The sequence below is a fragment of the Stenella coeruleoalba genome (assembly GCF_951394435.1).
Source record: "Stenella coeruleoalba genome assembly, chromosome: 1".
Lineage (NCBI taxonomy): Eukaryota > Metazoa > Chordata > Mammalia > Artiodactyla > Delphinidae > Stenella > Stenella coeruleoalba.
Window position 1 is genome coordinate 77314536 of NC_137169.1, and position 10173 is coordinate 77324708.

Here is a 10173-nt window from a genome sequence, read left to right on the forward strand (position 1 = left end):
CTGCACAAGCCCCTCTTGCTCCAGGACTGCTGCCCTCTGGGACAAGGGTACCAGTGCTGGGAGAAAGGAGAGTACATACTTAAAGCTAACAAAACCAGCTTGGACCTCATCCTCAGAGCTTCTGCTCCATCGACTAGGGACCAAGCCCCACCCCTGATAGGACAGGAATGGCCACTGAGCACAGAGGAAGCCCTGGCTCACACATGGCTCGGGCCCTAGCTCCTCCATCTCCAGCTCCAACTCCTACCAAGGTGACAGATGCCAGCACACCTTGAGGAAAGGTGTAACATCTGTTCATGACAAATCCAGCTCTCCCACCAAAGGCAATGGGCACATGCAGACTGTATATGGACATTCCCCCACAAGGACACCACTTCAAGACTGCAGTAGGTACCTGTTAAACCTAAATTCATACAGACAGAGAAAGTTAAGCAAAATGAAAAGACAGAGGAGGTGATCACATTTGAAGAAGCAAGAAAAAAAAAAAACTGAAAAAAATAAATAGGGCTTCCCTGGTGGCACAGTGGTTAAGAATCTGCCTGCCAATGCAGGGCACATGGGTTCGAGCCCTTGTCCAGGAAGATCCCACATACCATGGAGCAACTAATCCCGTGTGCCACAACTACTAATCCTGTGCTCTAGAGCCCGTGAGCTACAACTACTTAGCCTGCGTGCCACAACTACTGAAGTCCGCACACCTAGAGCCAGTGCTCCACAACAAGGGAAGCCACTGCAATGAGAAGCCCGCGCACCTAAACAAAGAGTAGCTCCCACTCACTGCAGCTAGAGAAAGCCTGCACGCACCAACGAAGACCCAACGCAGCCCCAAAAAATAAATAAATAAATATTTTTAAAAATCCCTAAAATAAATAAATAAATAAATAATAAAACAAATAAACAATCTACCAGATAAAGAATTCAAAGCATTAGTAATAAGAATGCTAACTAAATTAGGGGAAAGAATACGTGAACACAGTGAGAATTTTAACAAGGAACTGGAAAAGATAAAAAAGAACCAATTGAAACTGAAGGATACAATAACTGAAATGAAAAACACACTAGACAGAATGAACATCAGACTAAATGATACAAAAGAATGCATAAGTGATCTGGAAGACAGAATAATGAAAATCACCCAATCAGAATAGCAAAAAGAAAAACAAATTTTAAAAAATGAAAACTTTTTAAAACAAAATTTAAAAAATGAGAACTCAAATTTTAAAATGAGTTTAAGAGATCTCTGGAATAATATCAAGTGTACCAACATTCACATTATAAGGGAATATTATCAAGTGCACCAACATTCACACTATAGGGGTCCCAGAGGAGAAGGGAAGGGGGAAGGTCAAAAATGTATCTGATGAAATTATGGGTGAAAACTTCCCAATGCTGGAGAAGGAAACAGATATCCAGGTACAGGAAGAACAGAGTGTCACAAATAAGATGAATCAAAACAGACCGACACAAAGATATATCATAATCAAAATGGCAAAAGTTAAAGAGAGAATTCTAAAGACAGCAAGAGAAAAACAAAGAGTCATATAAAAGGGAATCCCAGTAAAACTATCAGCTAATTTTTCTTCAGAAACTGCAGGCCAGAAGGGAGTGGCATGATATATTCAAAGTACTGGAAGGGAAAAACCTGCAGTTTAGGACACTGCCCAGCAAGATTATCACTCAGACTTGAAGAAGAGATAAAGAACTTAGATAAGCAAAATCTAAAGGAGTACATTAATACTAAACCTACCCTAAAAGAAATCTTAAAAGATCTTCTCTAAGTTGAAAAGAAAAAGCTATAACAAGAAGTAAGAGTCCATAGGAAAGGACAAATCCCACTAGGAAAGACAAATATATAGTAAGGACTGAAGATCAACCACTTAAATAAGCTAGTGTGAAGATCAAAAGACAAAAAAATTTAAAGCAACTGTAACTACAATAAACAGTGAAGGGATAAACATGAAGATGTAAAATATGACACCAAAAGCATAAAATGTGGGGAAGAGGAGTAAAATAAAGGCAAATCTTTTAGGATGTGTCTGAACTTAAATGACTAAAAGTTTAAAACAAGTAAATATAGTTACAGGCCAATGTATATGAACCCCATGGGAGCGACAAATCAAAAACCTACATATACATACACAAAAACTAAAAAGAAATGAACAAACTACTAAAAAAAAACCCTCAAACCTACAAGAGAATAAACAAAAAGAAAAACAAATGAACAGAGAACTACAGAAACAACTGGAAAACAAGTAATAAAATGGCAATAAGTACACACCTATCAAAAATTACTCTAAATCTCAATGGACTAAATATTCCAATCAAAAGACATGGGGTGGCTGATTGAATTAACATTATGCTTACAAGAAACTCACTTCAGAGCTAAGACACACACAGACTGAAAGTGAGGAAATAGAAAAAGATATTTTATGCAAACTATATGACAAGAAAGCAGGGGTAGCAATACTCATATTGGACAAAATAGACCTTTAAACAAAGGCTATAACTAAAGACAAAGAATAGCATTGTATCATGATAAAAGGATCAATACAAGAAGAGGATATATGCACACATATATGCACATATATGCACCCAATACGGGAGCACTTAAATATATAAAGCAAATAATAGTAGACATAAAGGGAGAAATGAACATAATACAATATTTGGGGATGTAACACCTCACTTAAATCAATGGACAGATCATCCAGACAGAAAATAAAAAAGTCAACAGTAGTCTTAAATGACACAGTAGACCAGTTGGAGCTATTAAATACCTACAGGACATTGTATCCAAAATCAGCAGAATAAACACTGTTTTCAAGTGTGCAAGGAACATTCTCCAGGATAGATCACATGCTAGGTCACAAAACTAGTTTCAACAAATTTAAGAGGGTAGAAAGTATAAGCATTTTTTCCAGCTACAACAGTATAAAAGTAGAATTCAATTATAGAAAGAAAAATGGGAAAAGCACAAACACTTGAAGAGTAAACACCATGCTACTAAAAAACCAATGTGTCAATGAAGAAATCAAAGAGCAAATCATAAAATAGCTCGAGACAAATGAAAATGGAAACAACTTTCCAAAACCCATGGAATTCAGCAAAAGCCATCCTAAGCAGCAAGTTTACAGTGATGTAAGTCTTCCTCAAGAAACAAGAAAGATCTCAAATAAACAACCTAACCTACCACCTAACCTACCATCTAAAGGAATTAGAAAAAGAACAAACAAAGTTGAAAGTCAGCAGAAGGAAGGGAATAATAAAGATCAGAGAGGAAGTAAATAAAATAGAGACCAAAAAAAAAAAAAAGTTAGGAAAGCTCAACAAAACAAAGAGATGGATTTTTTAAAAAGATAATCAAAATTGATAAACCTTTAACCATGCTCATTAAGAAGAGAAAGTACCCAAATAAACAAAATAAGAAATGAAAGGGAGAAATAACAGCCAATACCACAGAGATTAAAAAATCATAAGAGAATGCTACAAACTGCTAACAAACAGTTATATTCCAAAAAACTGTACAACCTAGAAGAAGTGGACAAATTTCCAGAAACATACAACCTGCCAGGACTGAATCAGGAAGAAACAGCCAATCTGAATTTGTAATTAAAAATACTCCCATCAAACAAAAGTCCAGGACTAGATGGCTTCAAAGGGGACTTCTACCAAACATATAAACGAGAGCTAATACATATCCTTCTCAAACTTTTCCAAAAAATTAAAGAGGATGGAACACTCTCAAATTCATTCTAAAAGGCCACCAATATCCTGATACCAAAACCAAAGACATTACAAAAAAAGAAAACAACAGGCCAATGTACTTGATGAATATAGATACAAAAATCCTCAATAAGATATTAGCATATAGAATCCAACAATGTATAAAAAGAATCATACACCATAATCAAATGGGATTTATTCCAGGGATGAAAGGATGGTTCAATATTCACAAATCAATCAATGTGATACACCCCATCAACCAAAGGAAAGATAACGATCACACAATCATCTCAATACATGCAGAGAAAGCATTTGACAAAATTCAATATCTATTCTTAATAAAAACTCACATTATAGCTGCTATAGAGGGAACATATCTCAAAATAATAAAGGTAATTTGTGACAAACCCACAACTAACATCATACTCAACAGTGAAAGCTGAAAGCCTTTCCTCTAAATTCAGGAAGAAGACAAGGATGCCCACTCTTGCCACTTCTATTTCACATAGTATTGGCAGTCCTAGCCACAGCAATCAGACAAGAAAAGAAATAAAAGGCATCCAAATTAGAAGGGAAAAAGTAAAACTGCCACTATTTGCAGATTACATGATATATATATAGAATATCCAAAAGCCTCCACCAAAAACTATTAGAACTAACAAATGAATTCAGTAAAGTTACAGAATACAAATTTAACATATAAAAATCTGTTGCTTTTCTATACACTAATAATGAACTACCAGAAACAGAAAACAACAACAAAAAAAATCCATTTAAAATCACATCATAAAGAATAAAATACCTAGGAACAAACTTAACCAAGGAGGTGAAAGACCTATACTCTGAAAACTATAAAACATTGATGAAGGAAACTGAAGATGATTCAAAGAAATGGAAAGATATCCCAAGCTCTTGGATTGGAAGAATTAATATTGTTAAAATGTCCATACTACCCAAAGCTATCTACAAATTTAATGCAATCCTGATTAAAATACCAATATTTTTCAGAGAACTAGAATAAGCCTAAAACTTATACAGAGCCACAAAGACCCTGAATTGCCAAAGAAATCTTGGGAAAAAAATGAACAAATCTCAAGGTATCACGCTCCCTGACTTCAGACTATATCACAACATTACAGTAATCAAAACAGCATGACAGTGGCAAAAAAACAGACACATAGATCAGTGGAACATAATAGAGGGCTCAGAAATAATCCCACATGCCTATTGTCAATTAATCTACAACAAAGGAGGCAAGAATATACGATGGAGAAAAGACAGTTTCTTCAATAAGTGGTACTGGGAAAACTGTATAGCTATGTGTAGAAAAATGAAATTAGAACATTCTCTCACACCATATACAAAAGTAAACTTAGAAAGGAGTAAAGACCTAAATGTAAGACCTGAAACCATAAAACCCCTAGAAGAGAACATTGGCAGAACACTCATTTACATAAATTGTAACAATGTATTTTTGGATCTGTCTCCTAATGCAAAAGAAATAAAAGCAAAACCAAACAAATAGGACCTAATTAAATGTAAATGTTTTGCACAGCAAAGGAAACCATAAACAAAACAAAAAGACAATGGGAGAAAATATTGGAAAATAATATGACCAGCAAGGGGTTAATATCCAAAATATATAAACAGCTCTTACAACTCAACAACAAAAAACAAACAACCCAATTGAAAAATGGGCAGATGACCTGAACATGCATTTTTCCAAAGAAGACCTACAGATGGCCAACAGGCACAAGAAAAGATGCTCAACATTGTGTTGTTGTTGTTGTTATTAATTTTTATTGGGGTATGGCTGCTTTACAATGTTGTGTTAGCCTCCACTGCACAACAAAATGAATCAGCCATATACATACAGATATCCCCTCCCTTTTGGACTTCCCTCCCATTTAGGTTACCACAGTGCATTAGGTAGAGTTCCCTGTGCTATACAGTATGTTCCCATCAGTTGTCTATTTTATACATAGTATCAACAATGTATATGTGTAATTCCCAGTCTCCCAATTCCTCCCACCCCACCCCTTTCCCCCTTGATATTCATCAGAGAAATGCAAATCAAAACCACAATGAGATATCACCTCACACCTATCAGAATGGCTAACATCAAAAAGTGTACAAATAACAAATTTTCGTGAGGGTATGGAGAAAAGGGAATCCTTGTTCACTGTTGGTGGGAATGTAAGTTGGTGCATTCACTTATGGAAAACAGTATAGAAATTCCTGAAAAGGCTAAAAATAGAAGTACCACATGATCCAGCAATTCTAATCCTGAGTATATGTCCAAAAATAAAAACACTAACTCAAAAAGATGCATACACCCCAATGTGAATAGCAGCATTATTTATGATAGCCAAGATATGGAAGCAATCCAAGTGTCCATCAACAGACAAATGGATAAAGAAGAATACCACTGGAATACTCCTCAGCCATGAAAAAAAATGAAATTCTGCCATTTCAAAAATATAGATGGACCTAGTGAGTATTATGCTTAGTGAAATATGTAGTCAGATAGAGAAAAACTGTATGTTATGGCTTATATGTGGAATCTAAAAAATAAATTGAATGTATGCAACAAAACTGAAACAGACTAGCAGACATAGAAAGAAACTAGTGGATATCAGTGGGAAGATGGGAGGGGGGTGGGGCAAGATAGGGATATGGGATTAAGAGATACAAACTACTAAGTATAAAATAGATAAGCAACAAAGATATTATTGTACAGCACAGGGAAACATAGCCATTATTTTTTAGTAACTTTAAATGGAATATAATTTATAAAATTATTGAATCACTATGCTGTATACTTGAAACTAATATAATATTGTAAATCAACTATACTTCAAAAAAAATTGTTTGCTTAAAGTAACACTGTGTTTTAAATTGTACTTGGGTAATGGGGTCAGAGTGGATGCTTGGTCTGGACTTAGACTCTTGGCTACCTGGGGATGGATTTAGATTTGTGTGATTACACAGCATGGCAAAGGAATATGGAAGGCTTCCATCTATCAGAGATGTGTTTACTTATGACTTATAATTAGGAATCCAGACACCAGGCCTATGGCAGCAAAATTAATTCCTGCTTCTGCCTCCTGGTGGGACTGAACCCATACTAGGATTGGATTTGAGTTGCTCAAGGATATTACTGCAAATCAAAAGTAAAAATACCTAGGAAAGACAGAGACAGTTCTCCTTAGATGAGTTCAAACTTGAGCTGGAAGTCTGTTTGTTGTGGAACTTAAGAAGGAATTCAGACATTGGAACTCATCCACTTTTCTCAAGCCCCATCGCTTCCACTCCCATCTCCAACTTGCATTGCCAAAGGAGATCTCTGATCCAATGCAATCCAGTAAGTACCAGAATGACTATTTTATGTGTGTGAACACAATAAAGTTGCATTTCTTATCTATGTACAGTCCACTGAGTGTGTTCTGGTTGATGAGCAGATTTCGAGTTTCAGGAAAACATATTTTTTCTATTCCAGACTGTAACTTATTACAGTTTACTTGTCTCAATGTTTTATCCATTCAAGTGAAATATTTATCTGTTCAAGTGAATGTTATTTCCATTTAGATCACTTTATCTTCTCGATTTTTAAAATATAATTTTATTAAGTATTTCTTCTACATATATTAAGCATCACATAAGATGTATTGGTTTTTGCTTTAACCATCAAATATAATTTAAGAAATTCATGAGAATGGTCTCTTATAGTTGCCCTGATTTTTATCCATTCCGATGTCCTTTCCTTTCTAAAGTTCCAAGTCTTCTTCTGTTTTTATATTCTTTCTGTTTAGAGAACCTCCTTTAGCCATTCTTTGAGTGTATGTTTACTTTTAGTGACAAAGTCTTAGTTCTACTTTGTCTGAGAATTTCTTGATTTTATCTTCCTTCCCGAAGGAGATTTTTGCTGGGTTGACTGTTCTTTTCTTTCAGCACTTGAAAAATTCTGTGTCACCTTTTTCTGGCTTTCTGTGTTTCAGATGAGAAATTCACTATCATTTGAATTGATGTTCAATTAAAATTGGAGTTCAGTCCAATTGATAAGTAATGTGTCATTTCTCTCTGGTTGCTTTCAATTTTTTTTCTTTGATTTTAGTTTTCAAAGTCTAATTTTAATATATCTTGAAATAGATTTGGGGGGGGCTATTCCCACTTAGAGTTTGCTCAGATTCTTGAATATGTAGGTTTAAATCTTTCATCAAATTGAGAAAGTTTTCAAACATGATATCTTTGAATATTTTTTATCCCAACTCTCTCTCTCTTTCCTCTCCTTTTTTTTTTGAGTCTATTCTAGATTGTTCAGATTATGTAAATTCTATTGCTGTGTACTGAAGTTTACTGATTCTGCCTTCTGTCATCTCTATTACTGAGCTCATCCAGTATTTTATTTTGCTTTTAATGATTTTCAATTTTATAATTTCCATTTTGTTCTTTTTCATAACTTCTTTGCAGAGATTTTCCATTTTATTGGTTGATTTGAAAGAATTTGTTATTGTGATTGAAGTATTTTTTTATGATCTTTTTTTTTGCATGTTCTTTTTTTTTTTTTTTTTTTGCGGTACGCGGGCCTCTCACTGTTGTGACCTCTCTTGTTGCGGAGCACAGGCTCCGGATGCGCAGGCTCAGCGGTCATGGCTCACGGGCCCAGCCGCTCCACGGCATGTGGGATCCTAACGGACTGGGGCACAAACCCATGTCCCCTGCATCGGCAGGTGGACTCTCAACCACTGCGCCACCAGGGAAGCCCTGAAGTATTTTTTGATGGCTGCTTTGGAATTCTTACCAGATAATTCCAACATCTGATTCATCTTGGTGTTGGTGTCTGTTGACTATCACTTCTTTTTCAAGTTGTAATTTTTTGGTTCTTGATAATGAGGGATTTTTTAATTGTATTGTATCTAGGTATTTTGTATATTGTATTAGTGGACTTTAGATCCTATTTGATTTTTTTTTTTTGTAGACAGTCCACCTGTTGAGGTATAAAGGCTAGGTAACTGTGTATGTCCAGCTTCCCACTGGGCCCTGTTGATATCCCCCAGGCAAAAATGGAGTGCTGACTTACACTGCCTCATTGCAGATGGGTGGAGTAGAAGTTCAGCTACACCTTCAGCCTCTAAGACACCTTCCTACTTAAAGTGGGGCACTGACTCACACCATCTCATTACCTTTGAGTAGGGCTGTAAGCTCAGTTCAGTTCCCCACTGTGCCCAGCTAGTACCAAGGAGGTCAGAAGCTCAGAGATGACTAGTACTAACTCACTCCACCTTGTTCAATCTCATTGATTCAAAGTGGGTATGGGAGACTCAGCTTGCAGCAGGACCCCACTTTTTTGTTTTTTCCTGGAGTAGAATGTGACCTCCATGAAGACAAAGATGTGTTTGGTTCATCTCTATATTCTTAGAACCTCACAAAGCATGATGCAGCTATTATTGATCATTAAATGAATAAGTTAAATAATGAATTTAAAACATGGGATTAAACAACTTTAAGGGGTCAGGGTTCCTGAGGTTCTATAGTCTACAATTCTAAATAAAGCATCACTAGAGGCTAAATTATGTGGTTCAGTGATATAAAAATTTAGGGGGTTCCCTGGTGGCCTAGTAGTTAGGATTCAGGGCTTTCACTGCTCTGGCCTGGTTTCAGTCCCTAGTCAAGGGACTGAGATCCCATAAGGCATGTGGCATGACCAAAAACTTTTTAAATAACAATAAAAATAATTAAAAAGAAAAAGAAATTTAGGAAAATTTCCCCACATCTGTGGTAGGGAAGGAAGAGTGTAGATAATCTCTTATATGATTCATTTCATATTTTAAACACAAGATTTTTAATTGTCACTAAAATACAGTGATACGCCACTTTGCTGGGAAGATTTGATTTGAATTCTCAAAATTTCCACTGAGTAAAGTTTATATTGCCTCTTCTGAGGAACAATTTGAGTTTTTCAGAATTCAGAACTACATATGTCCCTCTCCTTTTCCTCATATAAATCTACCAGGAGGCCAGAAAGCCACAAGTTATACCTTTACTGGCTGTTTCCCAGTGGCCTCCTTTCAATTTTAAAGAATTATCTGGAGTCATTAAATTAACAACACTCTCCAGTGCACACACTCTGTCATCCATCTGCTTAAGATGCTTGTCAGATGATACCCTCCTGTATCTTCAGTCTTCATCTGATATTCAAAGCTATAGAACCTGGCTCCAAGACTACCTTCTGTTTCTAGCCACCAAACTGACCCTGATCTTTCAATTCTAATGACTACGTGATGACAAATAACACTCACCCCACCACTCCCCATTAAGGATTTTGGGTCTTTGGAATACATTTATACCTGGAGGATGGTAAATGGAAAATATTTTAGAGATCAGAATATGTAGAAAGGTGCTTCTAAAAGAGACTCAGATCGTCACGCTCACTCTCCTTCAACCAGAGAA